This window comes from Lepidochelys kempii, chromosome 6, assembly GCF_965140285.1.
Source record: "Lepidochelys kempii isolate rLepKem1 chromosome 6, rLepKem1.hap1, whole genome shotgun sequence".
Taxonomy (NCBI): Eukaryota; Metazoa; Chordata; order Testudines; family Cheloniidae; genus Lepidochelys; species Lepidochelys kempii.
Window position 1 is genome coordinate 75826328 of NC_136385.1, and position 24382 is coordinate 75850709.

Here is a 24382-nt window from a genome sequence, read left to right on the forward strand (position 1 = left end):
GAATGTTGAAGACCACTAATGTTTTGGTAGAGCAAAAGATTTCAGGAAGATGAACTTTTTGTTTTCTTTCAACAATCAAGTTGGGACTTGCTTCATAGTATCTCTTTCTCTATCTTTATATAGAGCATCACTTAGAACTTACTTATTTTATAGAAGATACCTTTTCTCCACTTTAGCACATGCTGGCTCTTGTAAGCCTAAAGTGATCAGTCCTGATGTCCAAAATCCATGAGGCAGTTTCCTGGACTTCATACAGCTTTCAGAAATTCCCATACTGTACAACAAAGATTAAAAGCTTTCTGCCTGGTATCTGTCCTTTCAGCTGCCCTTTCTTCTAATTAAACTTCTTTTTTTGCTTTGGTAAATCTCTCTAAAGGTCACAAATGGAGCAAGCTAGTGGAGAGGATTACTCTTTGTTGCAGGGAGATCTCTCTCTCTCTCTCTCTCTATATATATATATATACACCTTTATGAAAGACCTCTCTCAAGGCATTTTTTACCTTCTGTAAAACTCATTTGCTTTTTCTTATTTCCCTCATCTTGATAAAGTCTGTAATGAGAGGAGAGATTGTGCTGGAAGAGAGAGATGTGGTGTTATGGGGGCTAAGTGTCCCATAAAAAAGGAAGTAAATTATCCCTGTTAATGAGAGGCAGTACTTAAAGGTCACTGAGGGAGCCTCATCCATGGATGTCTGAAACTGTACAAATGCCAATAAGAAACGAATGTCAAATAAATACGAACACCCTAACCACCAATAATGCATTAATGCTCTTCCAAAAATATTTTCTTATCCATTTTTCAGTTTTATAATTGTGACATTAAATCTCTCTAGATTTAGTTCTCAGCAGTACTGTTCGTTATTGTTTTATCTGCATGTTAGTGCTACTATGAAAATGCAAAAGAAAGGCAGTGCAAGGCACAGAGAAACAGATGTTAGGGGGCTTATTCCTTCACCCACTTACTTCCCTGGTCCATGTCACATGAACAGAGAGCAACAATACCCGAAGTCCAAAGGTGCAAACAATTCGATGTTTATTGGGGTGAACTTCCAGCAAGCATGATTCCAGTTTCCTTCCTTAGTGTCCCCCTTCCCAGCTCTGACACCACAGAGACTTACATCTGTGTCCCTGTTCCCATTCCTGCCCTTAGCCAAACATGATTCCAATTTCCTCACCCTCATTCCCTGTTCCCATTTCCCCCTTTAGCAAAACATGTTTCCAATTTCCCCACCTTATTCCCTCCCCCACTTCCTGACTGACTGCAGACTATATAGTAAAACTTGAGTTCTGCTTAGCTATACCTTAACCAATCATTTTCCTGAAATTTTACTAACCAATCCTAACATATTGTAAAATGATTATGTAACCAATTATATCCCACCACCTTATATTTAGAGGTGCATGTGTCTTATTAACTCTGTTTTCTCCTAGAGCTCCAGGAAGAAATCCCAGCCAAGGTTTTACCCTATCTGTGATTTGGGGGGGGGGGGGGGGGGCGTGTCATAAATATAAAGGGAAGGGTAAACACCTTTAAAATCCCTCCTGGCCAGAGGAAAAACCCTTTCACCTGTAAAGGGTTAAGAAGCTAGGATAACCTCGTTCGCACCTGACCAAACTGAATGCATCCGATGAAGTGAGCTGTAGCTCAGGAAAGCTTATGCTTAGATAAATTTGTTAGTCTCTAAGGTGCCACAAGTTCTCCTGTTCTTTTAGCTTAAAGATAGAGAAAAGTCAGGATGTTTTGTCTACAGACCTAATAGACTTAGGCCAAGACTGAAAAGAACAAAGCACAAATGCAAGAGGAGGTGCAAATGCCCACATTCACTTGTCTGAGGTGTCTGATAAAAACTGCAGTTGAATGACTTTTACAAATGGTTAGTTTCTAATGAATAATTAATGATTAATTGGAAGGGAAATGAGCTTATCTACACAATGTGAAACCCTGAAAGGAGGACATATAATGGAGGGTGGTTTAATGTCAATGAGACAGCAGACTAGATTGATGGTTTCTCCAGAAGTGATTGTTTGATTTCTCGCCCTATTGTGTTGTTTGTCGCTAAATGCAAACAACATAATTTATGATGCTGAAAAATTTTATCAAACAAGATGCACGATTTCTGGTTTCTAGATCTCAAAATATACAGTAGGACGATTGTTATGTCTGCCAACCTACATTAGAAACAACATGTGCTGTGGCTTATAGAATTTCTGGCACTTTGATATTGCTTGTAAAAAGAAAAGCATTGGTGGTGGTGGGTGGGAACAGGGAGGCTGTTCCAGGCATAGGAACAGCATGATACAAGGACATGCAGCTGAGTGGGAGTAGGAGATGGAGAGCGGTAAGGCAAAAGGACTTGGTAGCGCATGGAGGGTGGGTTGAGTAGGAAAAAATGAGAGCAGAGAGATAGGTGGGGTAAGATTGTATTGGAATTTGTAGGAGAGTACAAAATATTTGATTTTAAGTAGTACAAGGATTCTTAGAGTGGTAGTGGAGTGCTCAGAGCAGGAAGGTTATGTTTGCAGTACACTTTGGACAGGTTGAAGATAGGAGATAAACTTGCAGAATGGGAGTTTAGAGAGCTAAGAGGGAGAGGGACCGAGTACCGAACTCTGAGAGAGACAGTATATAAGGGGAGTAGGCAACCTGACTACAGATGTCGCTGCCAAACACATTCTCTTATGGCTGCATATCAGAATCCTTGAATATGCCACTGCAGCAGCAGGACACACTAGCCTATACTGGGAACCCATGGGAGAAGAGCAAGCTCAGCTACTCTTGGAACAACTATGGAGTGGGTTGGGAGACAGCAGTGTTTGGGCTTCCCCTCACCAACCAACCAATCCCTAGACTGAGCATGTCACCCCAACAACCAATCCCTTTCTCCTCTGGGGCCACTGTATGATGTAGGAGCCTCTGACCTCTCTGGACTGGAATGAGAACCCCCAGAGCAAGGACAAATACAAATAATAAATAATAATGTGGCCCTTTGATCCAAGCAGTTAGCCAATATTCGGGGCCTTGTCAGGTTGTTTCCAGTCGGAGAAACTGAAGATATGATTTGGGTATTACTTCAGAACAAGCCTGTTTATTTACAAAGAATGTATGTAAAGTCCTGTTTTCCTGAGCCCAGAAGAAACAGACAATATGAGGCATTTGCCTTGTTCAGAAATCAAAGTCTGTCATTTCAGCAAGTGCTGTGCCCAAAAGAAGCTCTGTCTTTTAGCTTCCTCAGAGGACCACACGGCACTGCTGCTTCCCTTGTCTGCTGGCTTTTTTCTTACTTTCTGGTTCTCTGTTTCACTCATACCCCTATCCAGTGTTTGCATCAATCTCCATGAACCCCTTTGTGCCACATGGCTTAGCTTCTGCTCGTACCTTGCAATGTTGGCCTGTTCTTCTATTGTTCTAGTTATTACTAAATAAAAGGGCATTTAATTTCTCTCTCATTTCATCTGAATGAAGGGTGACTAGTACTCCCCTCAACTTTTACTAGGTCTGTGGTTGATGGCTGCCATTAACATCTTCCAGCAGAGCAATAACAGCTGAGAACCAGGAGAGTGTGAGTTCTAGAGTCCCTTTTTCTACTAGCTGATTTTAATCTTTGCCTTTCACAACTCTTATTAAGATGTGTCTCATTTTACAGACATGGTATACAAGCTGGGAATAAAACACAGCTCTCTAAAATGGCATCCATTTACCATGCTGCCTCTCAGAAAGAATCAATTAGATCTGTGTCCTTGGTTACACTGTCTGTAAAATGGGGTTACTCATGCCTGGGTAGCCCATTGTTTCAGTGTGTTATACATCCTCTTCTCCTGGCTTGTTTAAAAAGGGTAAGAGTGTGTCTACGCTACTGAGTTTTGCTGATGCAAATTATGTCAGCGTATAGCCACCACAGTTGGTACATCGCTTGTGCATATGCTTACTTGGCTCCTTGTGTTGGTGCTGTGCATACTTACAAGAGTACTTGTGTCAATGCAGAGTGCATTGAACTGTGGGTGGTTTTGGCAATGCATGGTGTGGGAGAAATGAGTTACACAGGGGTGACTGAGCAAGGGGTCAACTTCTCATAATGCAGTGTTCTCCATCCGATGATATTATATCTGTCTCATAATTTTTGTACCTGTACTCAATTTCCCACAAGTCTCTGCTGGATTGATCACTGTCCACTATCTCTGACAGATGAATGGAACCTGCACAGCTCTGTACTATTGTCATGACTGTTGCAAGCACAGGATGCACAATCCTCTGGTATATGCACACTCTCCAGAAGACTCTGGAGGAACGTGATTTTTTTGGAGGATAGATTGCTGTGGGACATAGAGTGCGAACCAATTCACTGTTATTGGTGGCATTCACGGAGAAGCTGCAGACAGTGGAATACCACTTCTGGGCTAAAGAAACAAACACCAACTGGTGGGAATGCATCGTAATGCAGGGTTGGGATGATGAGCAGTGGCTGCAGAACTTTCAGATGCACAAGACCACATTCCTGGCCCTGTGTGATGAGCTCGCCCCAGTCATCCAACACAGGGACACCAAACTGGGAACTTCACCGGCAGTGGAGAAGTAAATGGCAAATCTCACTGTGGAAACTTGCACCACTGGATTGCTACCGGTGAGTGGGAAAATCCACTCTGGGGGATGCTGTTGTCAAGCAAGTGTGCAGAGCCATTAATTGTCTCTTGCTATGCAGGACTGTCATTCTTGGCAATGTGATGGACATAGTGGATGGCTTTTGCAGCTATGGGTTTTCCAAACTCTGGTGGCACAGTAGACGGCGCACACATCCTTATATTGGCACCATTACCTTAACACAGCCCTTTCTGTTGATATACTCTATTTTCCCATGGTTATGGAAGTGCTGATGGATCACCAGGGACACTTCACTGACATCAGTTTTGGCTAGTCAGGGAAGGTACATGATGCTCCTATCTTTAAGAACACAGGACTGTTCAGAAAGCTATAAACAGCGACCTTCTTTCCTCACTGACAGATTACCACTGGTGATGATGAAATGCCAGTAATGATCCTGGGGGATCCAGCCTACCCTTTATTCCCCGTCTCATGAAGCTGTCAGGCCACCTCGAAAGCAGCAAGGAAAGACTTACAACTACAGGCTCAGCAGGTGCAGAATGACAGTTCAGTGGGCTTTTGGTAGATTGAAAAGGCACTGGCTTTGTTTACTCACTAGATTGGATCTCAATGCGAAAAATATCCCAGTGGTTATAGCTGCCTGCATGTGTAGTGTCCTGCATGATATTTGTGAAGCAAAGAGGGAAAACTTGCTGCAGAGGTAGAGAATGGAGCAGCTGCCTAGCTATATGGCTCAGAGAGGTTTTGAAAGAGTACTTTAATAGTGCGCCACAGTAATGCATTGTGATGTACTGTGCTGTACCTAGCCCTGCTGTTTTGGGGGCCTGTTAGGAATTGTGTGGTGCGTGGTACGCATATATGACTATAACACTGACAGTGCACTATTAATTTTTGTGGTGCTTGCTGTACATTGATGATTGTTACACTGTGTTTGTCACTGACCCTACATATTATGAGTTTACAAGACCCCTATTTTCACTGCCCAGAGGCATTACACACAATGTGTGTAAACTAATGAAAAAAGTTTTATTCAATAATGAAAACAGCACCTAACAAAATATCTAAAGAACATAATAGTAAATACTTCTTAACTTCAAAAAATTTGGGAACCCTTAACAAATAAACAGGGGAAAAGAACGTTGATGTCCATTGTAGCTACACATACATCAGTTGCGGCTCTCAGAGGTCAGTGTATTCAGGGTGGATAAAAATCAATGATTTTTTTAATTTAAATTGGATTTTTTTGATAAAATGCTTTTTGAGGAAAAAACCTATCTAAAGATCATTTTAATTAAGATACATTATAGTTTAAAGAGATCTCATCATGGAATAGGGATTATAAATTCTAATTCTGTAGTATGAGACAATATGTTCATGTAATATTTAAGAAACGTTTTGTAAATGAGTTCCAATAGTTCATGGATTAGGGACACAATCTTATGGGGTTCTAGGGGCTTCTGTATAGATTATTTAGGTTAATCTTTCTATCTACCCAATGGGACTCAGTTCTCAGTCTAGAAGATACCATCAGAGATACTTAGTTTTGCAGTTCTCAAACTTTGGGTTTGTGTCTCCAGAGATAACATGCTTGTTAACAGCAAAAATGTTTTAAAATAAATAAATAATATATAGAGGTGAGAAATAACAGTCCTCAATCCTCTTGTCCCTCTGCAAATTTGTGTACACAGAGTCAATCCCTTACCCCTCTCTAAAATTGCAAAGTTTCTAAAAGTTCAATGAACAGAAGATTGTTGGGGGCGGAATAGATCTGGACAAGGAGAAGTCTGGAGATAAATGTGAGAAGGGAGGGACAGGCAGTAGAAACAAAAGTGTGCTGCTCAAACAGTTTCATTCCAGAAGTCTTGAGGTCTTTCTGAGTGTAGCCTTCATTGATTAGATATCTACTGTACCATTCTCTCACTAGAAGGGAAAACCTATAATGGCAGCAGACTGTAAAAGAGACCCAGTTTGGGACTATTTAATGAAGTTCCTCTACCTGTGGGTAAGACAGACGTGTGCAAAATGCAAACAGTGCAATAAAGAAATGCAAGGCCTGGTTGCCCGAATGAAACAATATCATGAGAAGTGTTTCTTCTCAGGAGGAAGCTGCGTTGAAAATGATGAAAGGAACGTGTCTGAACATGCAGGATCTTCAGGTTGGTAAACTTTTTTATTTCACACTTCTTTCTTAAGGACTGCCTGTCTTCTGGGCTATTCTTGAATTCTCATGTTAGTACAATAGAGTAACAACTATATTTTTTGCTCAATCATTTTAGATTCAGTTGTGATAAAAAATAAATAGATGAAATAGGCAGATCTTCCTTTTACAATTTCACCTTTTAAAGTAGTACTGAGTGTCAGTGAATGCAGTGAGTAATACTAAATAAGCAGTATGGTAATAATAATTAAATAACTTCATTGACTTATTTTGTTTAGGAGAATCCATCCTCAACATACAGGATTCTGAAGACTATCCACCTTTAAGATCACCATCATTTTCTAGAGTTTGAGTTATCTCCCAATGATAGTGTTTCAGTCACATCATGTATGTCACATAGCCACAGTATATCAACTGTAGCAAAAAGAAAAAAAAAACTCCATCATCCAGAAACAACCATAGATAAGTTCGTGATAAGAACCAGCAGATTACAAAAAAAGAGATAATTGATGAAAAAATTGCCCGTTTCGTTTATGCAACAAACTCTTTCTGTATGATTGAGAACCCACACTTCATTAAGACCAGGATACAGTCCACCCAACAGAGCAGATGTCACAGGCAAATTACTGGATAAAGTATATGAAAGAGAAATTGAGCAGCATGCAAAAGGTCTCGCGGGTAAAATTATTAACCTGAGTCTTGATGGGTGGAGCAGTGTCCACAATGTTCCTGTTGTATGTGCTTACTTGACAACAGAAGAAGGGAATGTCTTCCTTACAGAAACAACTGATAAATCAGGAAATGCGCACACAGCAGAATACTTACAAGAAGTAGCAGTACAAGCTATAACAAACTGTGGAAAAAAAAATTCAAATGTCTAGTACGAGCTTGGTCACAGACAATGCTGCAAATGTATCCAAGATGAGAAGAAGTTTAGAAGAGAGTCCTAAGCTAACAAAATACAATTGCAGGGCTCATTTGATGCACCTCCTAGCCAAAGACTTCAGTGTTCCAGAAATGAAGGCTAATGTTGATGAAATTGCAAAATACTTCCATAACAACCACTTCGCAGCAGCTGCTCTGAAAAAAGTGGGAAGGAACCAAGCTAACTCTCCCACAAGACGTGCGATGAAACTCAGTAGTGGACTGTTTTGAGCACTAGATCAAGAATTGGTTTAATCTGATGACAGTTTATGAACAACATTGTGAAAAAATAGATGGCCCTGTCACAACCAAAGTTCTCAACACTGGGCTTAAGAGAAATGTTGAACACATGCTGAATACCCTGAAGCCTATTTCTGTAGCCTTGAACAAAATGCAGGGAAATAGCTGTTTTATTGCTGATGCTGTTGAAATTTGGAAGGAACTGAGTGAGATATTAAAAAGAGAAATATGCAGTGACAGAGTTTAATTACAAGCATTAAAAAAACAAATGGGACAAGCGCTATCTCCAGCTCATTTTTTGCAAATATTCTCAATTCTCGGTACCAGGGTCAAACCTTAACTGCTGAAGAAGAGGAGTTGGCTATGATATGGACATCCAGCAATCATCCCTCCATAATGCCAAATATCATAAACTTCAGAGCTAAGGGTGAACCATTCAAGAAATATGTTTGCTGATGACGTTTTAAAGAAAGTCACAACAATGAACTGGTGGGCGTCACTTAAGCACTTGGATTCAGAGACTGTTGAAGTGATAATCTCACTTTTAACAGCAGTAGCTTCTTCTGCTGGTGTAGAAAGAATATTTTCTTCCTTTGGACTAATTCATTCCAAATTGAGAAATCATTTGGGATCTAAAAAAGCAGGAGAGCTTGTTTTTCTTTTCCAGGTTATGAACAAACAAGAAAATGAAGGTGAAGATGACTGAGTTAGCTGCAGAAGCCAATATTTTAAGTTTCTCATGTTGACCTGGCTGACATAGTCAATTTTAATTTTTGTTTTGTGTTTTTTTAAAATTCATTTAACTATTTTAGTTAAAAACAATTTTAACAAAAACAAATCTAATTTTAAAAAACTTGAATGTTCAACTAAATTCAAAAATTCATATGCTTGTTTTGTTAAAATATTATGTTTGCTGTTGAAGAAAAAAATCCAGAATATATAATGTTGTTGTTTTAGTTAAATAAACAATTTAAATGTCTGTCTGGTGGTGATCTCCTCCTAATACAGCATGGCAAGAAAATCCTCCAAATATTAATGATTAACCTGTTGAATTTGAGATAGTTCACCTCCCAATGACTTCATAAATATCTGCTTCAATTACCTTTGGTAAATGAAATAAACAATCATTCATTTTCTGATATAGCTGTAAAACTAATCTGAAGAGTTTTCAAAATAAATCACTTTAAAAATGTATAGTGTGTATAGTTTCTAAAAATGAAACCTACATCTATCTCTGTGTTGTGAAGAATATGTATTAAGGTTATAACACCCAAGAATGCACTTTTATGTAGAAATCCATGATTAAATCGAGTGTTCCTGACTAGTGATTTAAATTGTGATTTTAAATCAATTTGATATAAATCAGATCCACCCTGGTGTATTTTAAGCTGTGGTTGTCCATGGTTTCTACGGAGTGCAGTGGTAGGAGTAAACGTGCTGGCATAGTTCTCCACTAACTGCCATGGCAATCAAGTCCACACTTGTTGCATCTGGAGGTCCACAAGAGTCTGCAGGATCTGAGTTTCTTGATGGAGAAGCTCCATTATGTCTCAGTGCATCTTTCTCTTCTGTTCCTGGGCCCTTCTCCTCTATACTCTTTCCTTCCAAATACAGTCCACAGTATTCACCCTCCAGGCTCTCTGTTCGAAGTCTGATGCAGCACTAACTTGCAGGACATGTCCTCCCATGGCCTCCCCCCTACACCCACCATCTGTGTCAGTCATTCCGCTGATGTGGAGAAGATACCCCTCAAGGCTGCAATGGCTGCAGCTACAGATAAAACGCACACAGGTACCATTGTCGGTATAGTATGTACAGAAAGCGAAACTTAAGATTCAGAAATCATCCCTTCCTTTGTTCCCCAAAAGTGTTAAACAAGACCTGCTTATTGCCATTTCTGCTTCGGATCGCTTGTTTAAGGCACCACTAATAGCACCCGCCATGGTGAATATGACTCGCTGGGGTGAGGGAAACGAGGAGGGAGTTGCTTAGTTGCATGAAACTAAGAGTATAGGGCAATGGGACTGAATACTGGCACCATTTTCTACAGGTAGTGGTGGTTTTAGCTGATACCTCACTCCTGCGGGTAACAAAGGCAGAAAGAGCACAGCTGCTGCTGATGTCCTGAAGTTGCTCAGGCCTGTACACTGCTAGCCTGTTTAATGCAAAGGCGCCCGCTCTAGTTCCTGTCCAGTGGTGTGGGAAAGTTTCAGACCGTGGAGGAAGAAATAAGTCTGCAATCTCTAGAAGCCTTTGGGAGCAGATTGCATTTTACCTCGGTCGAAGTGTCATCAAGATCTTTTAGGAGGATTCAATGGACACCCCTGTGTTTACAGACAAACTGCTCTGTACACCCCCCCCCCCCCCCGGCCTGTCTAACTATAGAGAGGAATGAGAGGTAGTAACTCTATTGCTCGTTGTTGTTTCTACCTTTTTTAGTACAAGAAAATTCAATAGCTGTGCCCTGATAAGTTGGGGAAATAATAACTGTAATGGGAATTTTATTTACACGCTTACCCAAGGTTCCTTCCCCTGCTTCACGCTTGCCTGCGCTCAACTTCAGGGACTAGCTGGACTGTGGTGGAGTCAAAAACAGGTCCTGACTCGTGGCACAGTTGCACCTTCTGGTTGCCTGTCCCCAGTACTCTTCCTCTTCCTCATGGTGGTCCTCCTCCTCGCTGTTCATGGCACGGGCCTGTGACTCAGGCTCCATGGAGGTGTCCACGGTGGGTGTGCGGAATTGTGGTAGAGTCTCCACCAAGTGTGGAATGCAGCTTTTTGTAAAAGTGACAGGTCTGCAGCTCGGCACCTGAAGAGTTTTTGGCCTTTCTGGCCTTCTGATATGCCTGCTGGAGTTCCCTGGTTTTCAAACAGCACTGCTGCTAGTCCCTGATGTAGCCCTTCCCCTGCATCCACCAGGCAATCTGCTTGTAGATGTTGACATTTCTATGGCTGGTTCAGAGCTGTGTTTGCACAGCCTCTTTTCCCCACAAGCCTAAGAGATCCAATATCTCCCGTCTACTCCAGGTAGGAGTGTGTCTAGAGCGTGTAGTCAGCATGGTCAGCTGGGCAGTTGCACACAACAGCATGGTCAGCTAGGTGTGCTTGCTCAGCTGGACAATCAGGAAAAGGCATTTTAAACATTTACAGGGGTTTTAAAGGTGTGCGTGCATGCGTGCGTGCCCGCCCCCCAGGCAGGGGAGTTAACAGTTGTAACTAGAGCAGTCAGTGTTGGGTAGTGAGGGACATCAGCTGGAGGGCTGTTAGGGTTGACATAGGTAATGCAGTGTCTACACTTGTGCTGCGTTGACCTACGTACATTGACCATAGCAGAGTGTAGCTTTGGGAAGTGGTGTTACTATGTTGGCATAATGGGGCACTTGTATCAGTAAGAGAGAAATTTTACGTGTAGACGTGCACAACTAGGTCAGCTCAAGGTGGCGTACGTTGACCTAACTTGTAGCATAGATCAGGCCTGAGTGTTTTTGTGCTGCCAGATAATGTAGATAGTCCTGTAGCTCAAGTGGTAGAAGCCTGTGTTGCATTGCTGAAGGTTTGGTGGTGTTGCATGATAGGGAAGGGATGGGGTTTATTACAGCTGAACATCATGGAATTTGTTTTTATTGTTTTTTCTTTAACAAAAAACAAAGAAAACAAACAAACAAATCCCCACCACCTCCTTAGGAAATTACATACAAAATATTGCATGAATAGAAATGTATTTAGGTTGCAAAGTTAAGCTCTTGAAAGTGAGAAAATGCCAGAAATAAGGTATTGTGTTCAATGACAAGTCTGCCTCCTTGTGGGTATGCATTAAAATACAGTCTTTACTTATGTGATGACATTAAATCAGACAGCCAGATCTGGTATAGTTAAAGTTTAGAGCTTGTCTCTTTCCAGTGCTCTAAAATCTGCATGATTATACATATTGTCAGTGCCCAGCTGTTGACACAACCTGCACAATTCTGTATTGAAATGATATAGACTGGAACTTCAGAATGCACATGCACCTCTTTCCTTTCATCAGACACGGGTGACACAGACCTGAATCTCATATCACAAACACACCTCTACCAAACTGGCTCACATACTGCCTCCACTACTCAGTACAGCTGCACCACCTAAAACACTGAATGCAACTGGACTGCAGGCAGATAAATCCCCATAGCTCTTGCCAGCTCCAGAGGTGCAGAATTAAGGTTTCATGGGTGTTTACATTAACTCTGTGTTTCCTGGTTTTCAGAAATTGGAGGTCTACTGAACTAGACATTCTGGAAGGACACGAGCTGTCATTGGGCAACCTTAACGCTAGATGTCTGAGCTTGCACCTAGCTGTATCAAAGTGCAGTTTATTTAAATGAGTCCAGCTCATCAAGCAATCCAGTTCACTCTGTATGACTTACCCTGTCCTCATTATTTATCAATCCATCAGTCTTTTTGTCATCTGCAGATTTTATGGGCCATTGTTTTATTTTCACTTCTAGATCACTGATAGAAATATTACATAGTGTCTGGCCTAGAACTGATCCCCACATAACCTCACTAGAAACATCCCCTTTGATATTTTTAATTTAAGAACTATTATCTGTTAATTATGGCATGAAAAACCAAAATACAGGAAAACATCCATGCAACCATAACTCTACCCTGTTTGAGCAATGCTGCAAAACACCCATAACACACATACTTGCACTTTTTGTTTCGCATTTCTTATTTCTTCCTCTCTTCTCCTTCACTCTGAGGACCTGCCCCCGAAGTACACCATCCGTGTATAACAAAAGCTAGGAAATAAACACACGCAGACTTCATTTCATGACAGTTAAGGTTCAGTGGCCTTGAGGTTAAGGTTGTGAACTGCAAATCTGGAGACTGTATTCAATTCCTGCTCTGCCACAGACATCCTTTGTTTTTTGGGCAAGTCACTGAATTGCTGTCTTCCTCAGTTCCGTATCTGCAAAATAGGGATAATAGTACTTCCCTACCTCACAGATATGTTGTGAGAGGAAATACATTAATTATGTGGGTTCTGAAGTGATAAATAAAGAGGAAAGGGCTATAGGAGTATCTATGAGAGACTATACAGAACAAGACACACCTCACCAACTCAAAATCTTGAAAGCATGGAAATAAAAAAAATCCTGCAATTTTTTTTGCCACTTTCACATTGCATACAATGTGCTTGATAACATATTCCAACACTCCGTGAGGCTTTCGTTCCTCAAGAAAATACCAAAAAGCAGTATGTACTCCCAACTACATCAATCTCACACTGTGCCAAATGGTGATATCAGCAATGTTAATGTAGAATAACTTCCTGAATGTGTAGTATAGTCAGATATGCCAGTCTGCTGATAACGGGAGTATCAGAGGTTACTGTTAAGGTTTTGCGCTAGAGTATGATTTTGATGAAGTTGGGGGTATATATTGCTTTTTGGTGTTTAATGGTGATGGAAGTGAAAGCCTTATAGTGTTGGAATGTGTTGTGTTGTAGGCAATGTGAAAGTGGGAAGGAATGTAAGACAATTTCCCTTAACTTTTTATACCCATGCTTTTAAGGGTTTGAGTTCATGGAGTGTGTCCTGATGCAACTTTACTTGTCACCAACTGAATTTTTTTGTGTGTGTTTATAATATGCTGTGTGTGAATATTATTATATGTGATAGTTTAGCCTTATAATTTCTTTTGACTGAAAAAGAGACAGTTGGATATTAGTTTAAATTCAAGGTAGAAGAATTTTCCTTTGTGAACTAAAACCTCCATTCTCAAGTATTAAAACTTTTGAAAACAGCTGTCAAAAAGGAAGTGACTGACATAAGATGATATATTTTACAATTATCAGTGACTAAGAAGTAAGTGAAAACCAGGACTGAAAAAAGCACAGTGACAAATGTTTTAAACTGAGAATGCATTGAAGGCTTTATATATATAATGTTCAGAGGCTTTACCTTGTCTGCAGGTATCATATGGCATGGGCGTAATAATAAGCCAGGAAACCTACAATCCTTTGAGAAAGGAAGGCAGAAAACAAAACTGGCTTTCAAAGCCCATAAGCACTACAATGAATTAAGAAAGTCCAGTGTTTTCCTCTTCATTAAGTGGAGTAAATACAATATTAATGTTTATTGGAACATCAGGAATCAGAACCTGTTGTAAATAGTTGACTGGTTGAACGATAGAGTGACAGCAGGCTATTTCATATCGTGATCTGGTGTGAGTTGATTTTAGATTTCCAGTCACATTCAAAGGCCTTATTATATGTCAGTCTTATTTTTTTAGAAAAAAAAAAACTTATCAAGCTGGATAAATTCGGGCTGTCACATTAAAGTGCAAATAAGAATAAAAGCTTCATATCTTGAAATATCTAAATACAGTCTGAGTGACGTTGTCACCAAATGTTCTCATTAAGTTTTGGACCCTAGCTCAGTAAGAGTGAAATAGGCAGATAGGATTGCCTATTAAGAACATAAGAATGGCCGTACTGGGTCAGACCAATGGTCCATCTAGCCCTGTATCCTGTCTTCTGACAGTGGCCAATGCTGGCTGCTTCAAAGAGAAAGGTGAGTCTGTGTCATAAGCATCCACTTAAGGGATCTCCAAGATTTACAGTGTAACTTTATTGTAGTGCCATGATTGGTGGTAGATTGAGACAGATTTTGCCGCACTTGCTTATAGGCTGTGTCTACGGATGTAAGGAACATGTACTATTTGAAATATTGTGGACTTTTTTTTACCTTTATAATAGTAAAGCCAGGTTAGTAACTCTCTGATCTTTTTTCGTTTTGAAACTGATATAGAAAACTAGTTTCTTAATTTTCATGTATTTATAAAAATAAAAATTGTTTAAAAGATATAAATGTTCTCTAAATTCAGAAGAAAACTCAGCAGTAGTTTAAAAAAGTAATGTTAAATACTATTTTAAAATAATTGGATAGGAAGCTGCCATATTGATAATTAGATGGAATGTAGGTCTCAGAATTATAATCCCATTTTAAATCCATAACAAAATGGGAGATTTCCAGAGTTTTTTTAATTTTTCAAGCAATGTGGCTGTTGGGCCAAGTAATCTTGCCATCTGTGACATTTTCCTCATACAACCAATGAAATTGTTTGTAAGGGTATTGATTAGTTGTTACCTCTGATATCATAATGGTCTAGGACTCTTGGAATGGCATAGATACATGCCTTGCTGTACCTATACACTGCATAGGTGTAATATGTAAAGTCAAATGTCTGAGCACTTAAAAATTGGATGGTAACAGACAGAGAATCCCAGTGATGACTGATGTGACTGGTGATAGATACCTTGAACACAAAAAACCCTTAACCATGCTTCTAGCTGTTTCAGTTGCTTCACTCTGACTGAACAGATATTTTAGGCTTCAGAGTGACACAGAGCATGACAATTCTGGAATCTTCTTATATAGCTGAATATATCTGAAGTATTTTTCATATACATTAAAGCCTTGAATTCTCTTCCAGATCTTTATGGCTTAATTGGGTTTTGTGAAGGGTTAGTTCAGTTTTGTGGCTAGGTAAACTTAGTGGGGTAGAGCGTTTTTGGTGGTTTTAAATCTAGACGTGCAAATATCTTTTGGCTAGAATAAGAGGAGACCTGTCTGAAGTTTAGACCTACAACACACAAGCGTACAAAGCTTTACTCACTTCAGTAGTTTGATTAAAGTCAATGAAATTAGTTGTGTGGGTAAGGATTTGCATGCTGTCAGACATAAATGTATCTTGGATTCCAGGTACTGATTCCATGTACTTTGATTGACAAGATTTCTAAATTTTATTACTTCCATTCCATCAATAAGATACTTGCAAAAGGTATGGTGCTATTTAATATATGATTTGGATTTATAAAACAAAAATGTCATTATTGCTTTTTACAATATAATCACATTTGTAGGTTGCATCAAAGATTAACCTCATATTCTTGCACATATTTTCCTCTAAATATGATCATGAAGGAGAGATTTTTGGGGAGGGGGGTGTCACTGACTTGTAGAGATTAGCAGAATCAAAAATAATAATAAAGAGAGGGAATCTCCTTAGAAAATGGTCAGTCTGGGTTTATTTTACCTTTGATCTTAACTATACATGCTAACAATTTATTTTGCTTCCTTGACATTTTGAAGTCTCTATAAATATAAACTTTTTAGATTATTATTGAAACTGTCAGTGTAGTTTTTTAAAAATATTAAAATAAAGGAACAAAATAAAATATAGTCAATTAGACTATGAAACAAGATGACACAAAATCCTGTCTAATCGTGTATTTTCCAACACACCTCAGCATATATTTTTATTCCCATTTAAGAATTGCAGCTTTGACAGCAGCAGGCATTTGACGGCAGCTGGACATCTCTCTAGCATACTTTTGATGATTGATTTATTTTTGAACATATAATACAACATTTGGTTAGAACAAGTATTTTAAAATTGATCTTGCACGAATATGTTCAGTGCATTAGCAACGATTACTAATCTGACTGAAATGCTAAAACCCTTGTTTCAATGCACTCATTTTGGAAGGATTTATTCAAACCTGTTTCTAACAAGATTAGGGCTGTCGTTTTATATTTACATTTGTTTCTGAATATTTGCAAGAAAAGCATACTCTGCTTTCACGAATTACAGTGTCAGTTTGGAAGTAACATAGCAGCCAAGTCGGTGCGGTTCCATGTGACAATTTATACACATTATTTAATGAGTGAGTTTACACATTTGCAAATTATTTTAACATAACCACAAACTTTGACTTAATATAAAATCATGTTTGATTTAGTGTTGATGAAAACTGTTGGACTGACAAGGCTGGAAAATGAAGTCCTCTTTATCTACAGGACAACATCCAGGCAAGTGTCTCATACACGATACCCTGCAGTGCGCTCAACCCTGACTGTGGAGAGAGATGACTTTCTTTAGGGGGATCGGGGATAGTTCATTCTCCATGGCCTATACAGTTCTTGGCTTCTCTGCTGAGTTTTCCAATTAGTGTGAATTGTGGTGGTGAATTTCTGATAGTTGAGCTGGAACTAAGAATTAGCAAACTCCCTTCCTAATAGAGGGGCCATCAAACTTTAATCCCTGCTTAGCTGTGCCAGATTCAAACTGCTCACCTACAGGTGAAAAACTATCCAGTGAGCAATACCATGAAGCATCTAGTGCCCCAGTAAGTGCTTATTTAAGGGGTGTGTGTGTGTGTATATATATGTTTACATAACTTTAATGTTATTTTAACAGTTTTGTGTGGGGTGGGTGTGTGTGTGTACACACACACACCCCCCAAACAAAACTCTTAAAATAACATTAAAGTTGCAAAGTTAAGTGCTCAAGTTAGAAAATACCAGATGTAAGACAATATATGAAATCTTAATTCTTCCCTTTTGCGTTTATGCATTGTAATAATCTTTCACTGCATGATCACATACTATTTATTCTTCACCTAGGTTGTCAGCAGGGTTTCAGCCAATGCCCTTCAGAGCCACAGCACAGGTTTCTTATCATTTGAACTTAGGAGTAATTAACTGGTAGCAGAAGTTGGCTGTTATCTTCTATGTGGACCAACCCCTGGATTCACATTTTGCCAGTGGGTTCCTGAACTGTTTGTGAGACAACGGTGGAATGTTGAGTGCCAGAATTTGTGGGTTCTCTTCCAATTTATGGATGGGGAGTGTTGTCTAATGGTTAGGTCCATGGTTGCAGCCAACAGCCAAACTTACAAATTTGGTTCATTTCTTCTGAAAGGCAGTGAAGTTAATGGAAGTGATCTGGATGTATTACATTAGAGATTTAGGTTCTGTTCCCAGGTAGGAGTATAGAGCTTGCTCAGTAATATGGGTTGGGAACTGCAAAAATATTAATGGTGGTTTGTGGAAAAAGTGAAACTAGGATTCATGACCTACAGGCTTCTAGACCTGTATGACTTCCCCAAGGCCAATAAGTACTTTATGGGGTAGGATCTCCTCACTTACACTCATTTAAAAAAAAATTGAAATTTTACTTGGGAAGTGAGACACTTGTCATCAATTGTGTGAGTACCATGCAGAATATGTGGTAAGTGTAAACTTGAAAGCAAAACGTTCAATTTTAGATTTTATGTAACAATGTGAAAATTACTTCAGGCCTGCTGAGTATCTCTCAGGGAGATTACTTGTGTATAAATGTTTCTAATATCAGAGTGTATATTAAGATTTATCTAGTGGATTTAATGAATGGAAGATGAGGTTGATGGTTATAGGAACGTGGCTACATAAACTAGCTGTGTGTACAATTTTGCCTTAATTCTGCAGGCACAGGGGTCAGCCTACATGATGTTCATTGTAGGATCTATGCCTTGACTCAGTGTTTTGTTTTTTGCTTATTTACGCATATATGAAAACAACCCTAACATAGATATCCGTAATCCCTACTGCTCACCTGCCTAGGCATTATCAGCTGACAATTTCCTGTATGAATCATGGTGGAGGTAATTAGAAATAGGCCAAAATACTTAATTTACTTGTCCATTTGTAACTAAATTACTAAACTATTTTCAACCACACTTTGTAAATTGGACCTATTTCTAGGGTTTCAGTTGTATGTCCCATTTTAGTCCAAAGTATATTTTCACTTGTGACTTATAAAAACAATCTCTATATTTGTGTGACAATGACTTCTTGTAAAAATGGGGTTCTAAATATGTAAGCTATCAGCCTGTTATATCTCCACAGAAGTGTGTTGCAGGTTACCATTATAAAACATTTTTTCCATTTGTGAAAAATGTCTAAAATATGACAACCATATTATGAAATATTTTAGTCATTTACATTTATTTTTTGAAAATCTGTACAAGAAGTGTGAAATGCAGATAACCACTTAATGGCTGTGGTTTTAGGGCTATATTCTATCCTTGCTTATGCCCCATATTTGCCTTATTTATATGTAGTCTAAATTAGGGATGTAAATAGCGGTTAAAAAAATAACCATGTAACCGATTAAAATTTTATTGGTTAAACGTTTAACCGGGGAACTTCGGATGCGAGGGGTGCTGCAGCACCCTCACATTTTATGTTGGGCTGCGCTGCCTGGGGGCTGGGGATCCTGGCTGGTGGACCTCGCTGCCGGAGACTCCGCCACTGCGGTTGGGGACTTTGTTGCTTGCCACTGGCCCCCGCTGCGGCTGGGGTCCTGGCTGTCGGCCCTATGCCTGGGGACTCCACTGCCAGCCCTGTGGCCAGGGTCCCTCCTGGCTGCTGCACCTGGGGTGGCTGCAGAGTCCTGGGCTCTGGCCAGCAGTGGAGTGTAATCATCTGGCATGCCTCTGCAGCCCCTGCTGGGGGGAGGCACATGGCTCCGCATGCTGCTTCTGTTTGCAAGTACCTCACTCGCTGCTCCCGTTGGCTGCAGTTCCCCGTTCCCGGCCAATAGGCGCTGTGGGGGGGTTCTTGCAGGCAGGAGCAGTGCACAGAGACCCCAGCCTCCTTTTCCTTCCAGGGGCCGCAGAGGTGTGCTGGCCACTTCCAGGAGTGGCATGGGGTCAGGGAAGGTAGGGAGCCTGCCTTAGCCCCGCTGCTCCGCAGGACTTTTAGCGGCCGGAGATTGCGATCGATTGGTAGAGGCTCCAGGATTGACCAGTTGATCGCTTCTACCTGTTGGTGACCACTAATCTATACAGTGTAAAATTAATGCAAGTCTGCCTGAACTACCATCATTCTGAGTGTGCATTCTGTTTTGGCTTCACAGGGCAGAATTTGTCCATATTACACAAGTGCCCTTTGCCCTTGTTAGGTTAAATTAATGAATTCTTAATCTGCTTGCAATACAGAAGGGCTGAATGTATGTCCAGGAGATATAAGTAGGGTAGTGCAAAAGACTAGAATATTATTAGTATTATCTTCAAAGGTTACAAATCTACCTGACTCCATTTGTGATTGATAAAATTAAGTTATTGGAGGACTCTCTTGTACATTTCTGGATTTAAGGGAAAAAATACCTTGAATGAACACCCTTGTGAAAATGGATTTTTTTGAGGCTGTGTTGTTACTTTTTTGGGGCAAATTGTCCTGATGCAACCCCATTAATCTCACTATCAATATGCCAGGAATGAATTTGGTGCACTAAATTAAAATCTTATATGGCTTCCCAAGAGGAATTTAAGTTGCTGTGCTATTAATGTACCTCTTGTGTTTCTATTCATGCTTAGAGCAGCCACTCAATTAATAAAACCAACCTCCCTACTTGGCTTTCTTCATAAAAGCTTCTGAATGCCCATTTTATTCCATGAAACATTACAAGTATTAAGATCATAAGCCACTTTCTGTGTTAGTGTTTTATTATTGTTAGTATTATCATAGTGCCTAGGAGCCCTAGTCATGGACCCAGGACCCTATTGTGCTAGGTACTGTAGAAATACAGAAAAGAAATTTGGCCTCTGCCCAAAGATATTACAGTTGAAGTATAAGATAAGAGACATCAGATGGATACAGACAGATAGACGGGGAAGTACAAGGGAAGAGTGAGACAACAATATATTGTATTTGTATTGTATTTATTGAGACAGATGTTTTTATATTGTAAGTTCTATGGGGCAACGTGTTCTTTGTGTAGCAAATTGCACCTATTTTGAATCACTTTCTATAAATAAATGTAAAGTTTATTAGCACAGTGCTATATACATAATATTCAATAGGAATCCAGTTTGTAAACCTTTTGTCTGGGTAACTCTATGGCTAATTACGTCATGCAATCTATGCGTGTTTGTGGATGGATAGAATTGTTACCACTGGAAAATCCAGACTAACAATGCCTTATAACTGGGCAAAATAAAGAGAAAAGGATTAAGGAAACCTGAAACTTTCTGATGGGCATAATATTTAAAGTTCAGTACAGAGCAATTGCAGGGCCAATGAAAAAAGTAGCATATGATGAATGTGGTTGCAAGGAGTTTTAAGGAGGTGGTAATTGCACAAAATAGGGAAAGATGATGATACACGAGATGAGTATATAGAGATAGTACTGAAAGCAGGTAGAGGGAAGTCAGAAGAGGAAAAGCATAAAATGAGTTACAGTACTTATATATTGCAAAAGTTGGAAAAGAAAATGAGGAAAAAGTACTATAAGGTATAAAAGAAGCAAGAGAAGGACAAAGTAAAGTATATCAGCAATATAATAGGGAGGAAGAACAGAAATGCCCTGAAAAAGAGAAAATGGAAATATACTCAAGCTACAATGGAAGAGCGGGGAACATATAAGTACCTAGAAAGACAGATAAAATGCTTCAGTCTTCTCTCAGTAGGATAATATAAAGAGGATTTTAAGAGGGATGATGACAACTTCTCTTGGTTATCAGATACAACTATTTAAAATAATGTATTCCATTTGGAAGATCTCTCTTTCTTTAATTTTTAGAGTTGTATTAAAAAGCCTTGAATTCACAGTGTTTGTTGAGTGTGAGTGTATGTGTACATGCCAAGTGTGCCAAGACTCACCCTTAGTGAGTGGTTGAGTACAGGCAGGATGTTATGGATTGCTGTTATATTTTCTCCATTCCTTTTAGCTCATGGTTTGAGCCAAAACTCAATACTTAGGCTCCAGTCAAGAGGAGAGTGCTGATTCCAGGGAATTGTCCAGTTGAAAACCGTATTCCATTCATTTTAGGGCCCTCATTCTTGAAGCATAGGTATCAGCATCAACTTGTCTGTAAGAAAGTGGCTGAACCAAATGTCTGGTACTGTTTTTGCTTTCCTCTCAGCTGCTATACCTTTCCAACTCATTGTGCAAAATCTGTGTGTGAAGGGGTGTCTGTACCCTGGGAAATGTGGGAAGAGTTATCCTGCTTTGCTACAAATTGTCCACAGCTGCCTGGCCCTTTCATAGGGATTTGCAAAGGAGTAGGTTGGGATCAGAGGTGGAGAATCAGTGACACTAATCTCTTCCAAAAGGGAGCAGGATGATGGGGTCTGAGGGGAAGTGAAAGATGCTCTTGGGCAAGGGGGCTCTGAAATAGCACAAGCTCTTGTGCAGTTGATGAGCCTGAGGCAAACCTGGCTCATTTTCATCCCCCATGTACGGACCTTTGGAGAGCTTTGTTGACATGACTTAGTCCTTAAAGGGGCAGGATGTAGTTTTGTTTTGTTTTGTTTTGTTCGTCTGCCATAACCGCTGCCTGTAGAGAATAGCCTAATTTTCTGCTTTATCTCCTGGGATTGTGTGACTAGTTTTTTTCATACCATTCCTCACCCAATCCCAGCTGCAAAATCGCAAAGGCTTCCTCAGGCTATGTCTACACTACACAGCTGTTAACGACAGGGCTGTGTTGCTACAGCCGTGCCGCTAAAAGGTGTGCAGTGTAGCCGCTGTTTGATGGCTCTCCTGCCAACAAAAAACTTCCACCCCTAACGAGCGGCATTTCTGTTGTTGGCAGGAGAGTGCTCCTGCCGACAACCTGCTGTTCACACTGGTGCTTGTTGCGGCAAAACGTTTGTCTTTCGGGGGGAGGGAAAGGTTTGTCGTTCAATTGCCAGTGTAGACGTAGCCCTAGAAAGACTCCTGCTTTGAAACAGGAGTGGATTAAAGCGCATTTAGTGTCCTGCAACCTAGTATCAGGTAGATTTACATCCCAGCTTGCTACAAAGTGTTTGTATACACAACCCCTATATCTGTCTTGGGGATAAATAGTAGCATTCTTGGTTGAAGACCAACATCATTGTCAAGCTACATATTCATGATAATATTTTTTAACAAGTTAAAGGAACACTGTAAAATAAAAAATCACTCTTCTGTCTGAATTTTACTTCCTATTTTTTGTTAAATTAACACGTAAACTTGCTTCTACTGAGATTAGAGAGAGAAATATTTTTTTTTCTGTTTTTGTTACGTTTACATTTGATAACTTTGTACATTCATTTAGTTTTTCCTATTTTTGTGTGTGTCTTTAACACAGTAAATGAGTGAAAATTAAAAAAAAAAAAAAAGGGAAATGTAATTAAAAAACATCCCATGAAATTGACTGGAGACTTGGGGGAAAATGTGGTATTGAAACTACTTTAAATTCATTTTTCAAACTGACTAGATGTCAAGCTGATAGTGACCCTTTAAAGTTGCAGCTATTTGGAGATATTGCTTTAAAAAAGTGTAAAGATAAAATTTTTTGTTTGCTTATTTAAGGTCACATTATTTAAAAGTTGACCTTTTAAGGTAGTTCTTAGGTTTTGTTTTAACTTGTATGATTATTGGATATTGTGGTATATTTAGGGGCCACATTTAATACTGATGTCTTCTTGCTACCAAAGTAAAAATAATTTCTCATTTCAATGTTATGATGCCAAAGGTAGCAAAAAAGTCACTCTGAATAGGTAGATGAGAACAAAGTGTGAAGTGGAAAGAAAGAGGTTTATATGTACGGATGTATGTCTTAGGAAGTTACTGTACTAATGGTGAAAAATAGCCACCATGTAGAAATAGTAAGGAAATTTAGTCTCTAAAGCTTCACTATGCAAAAAAAGGAATGTTTAAAAATATATGTATTTGATAAAATCAATAGTAGTTTTGAAGATAAAAATATACATTTAAGTAATCTGAACGTTGAATTTGTAAACGTAATTAGTGGCAGAACCTTTTTTAGACTATGCCAATATATTATTTGTGTATATTATTATATGTATTATTTACTTCTGTGAAGCACTATATTGGAATTGCAAATGGTCTAAATTTATATTTTTTTAAAGTTTATCCATTCAAAGGTAAATTTCAGCCTTGTACCTAGAGAATTAGGCTGCACAATTCCCATTAACGCTATGATAATTTTGTGATTTATTTCTTAAAGCTCAAAATGAAATTTTAACTTCAGTGCCCTGCTTATTTGAGCTTTGGTATTTAATGTAGCTGATGGAAAAAGACCCTGAAAAATAGAATCTCATTTGGAGTTATCTCAGCATTTCAGCTGAAATTAAATCCATGCTAGTTTTCTGAAAACTGGCATGGCTGGAGTAAGAAGCATAGGGTCGTATTTTGATCACGGCTTGACAGGAACAAATGGTACAGACAGCTCTGTGTATGGTAGCTAATTATGGTGCCAGAGTTGGCTTAGGTGGGTCTGCCTTGTCTGAATTTTGGAAGATTCTTTATTAAAGTGATAAGCAACAATAGTAAAGGCAATTTGTATTTGGTGTGTTGGGTGTATTTGGCCAAGGGCCATCAGCCAACCAAAAAATGCAATAATACCTTACTAAAGCATGCCCAAGTATGGTTTACTGTTGAAATGTGTCTCCTCATCTTTAAATAGTGGGGATTAGATTGGATTATGTATTGGGTATTTCAGTCCAAAACATTTGCTTGCCCATAGCAAACCATTCAATCTAGAGGAATTGGTCAGGTGGCTTCTCCTCAATTAGCGTGGCAGGTGGATTTTGGATCTTTATTTTATTGAAATCATAGCTGTGCACTAGCTCCTAGCAATGCAGATCTGGCACCACATCACC

General features: G+C 39.4%; 1 protein-coding gene across 1 annotated transcript in view; it reads left to right on the forward strand.

Moving 5' to 3' along the window:
* The window catches only part of AVEN (apoptosis and caspase activation inhibitor), a 175365-nt gene that overhangs the window by 12019 nt on the left and 138964 nt on the right, over positions 1-24382 (forward strand). The gene's annotated exons all lie outside the window — the stretch shown is intronic.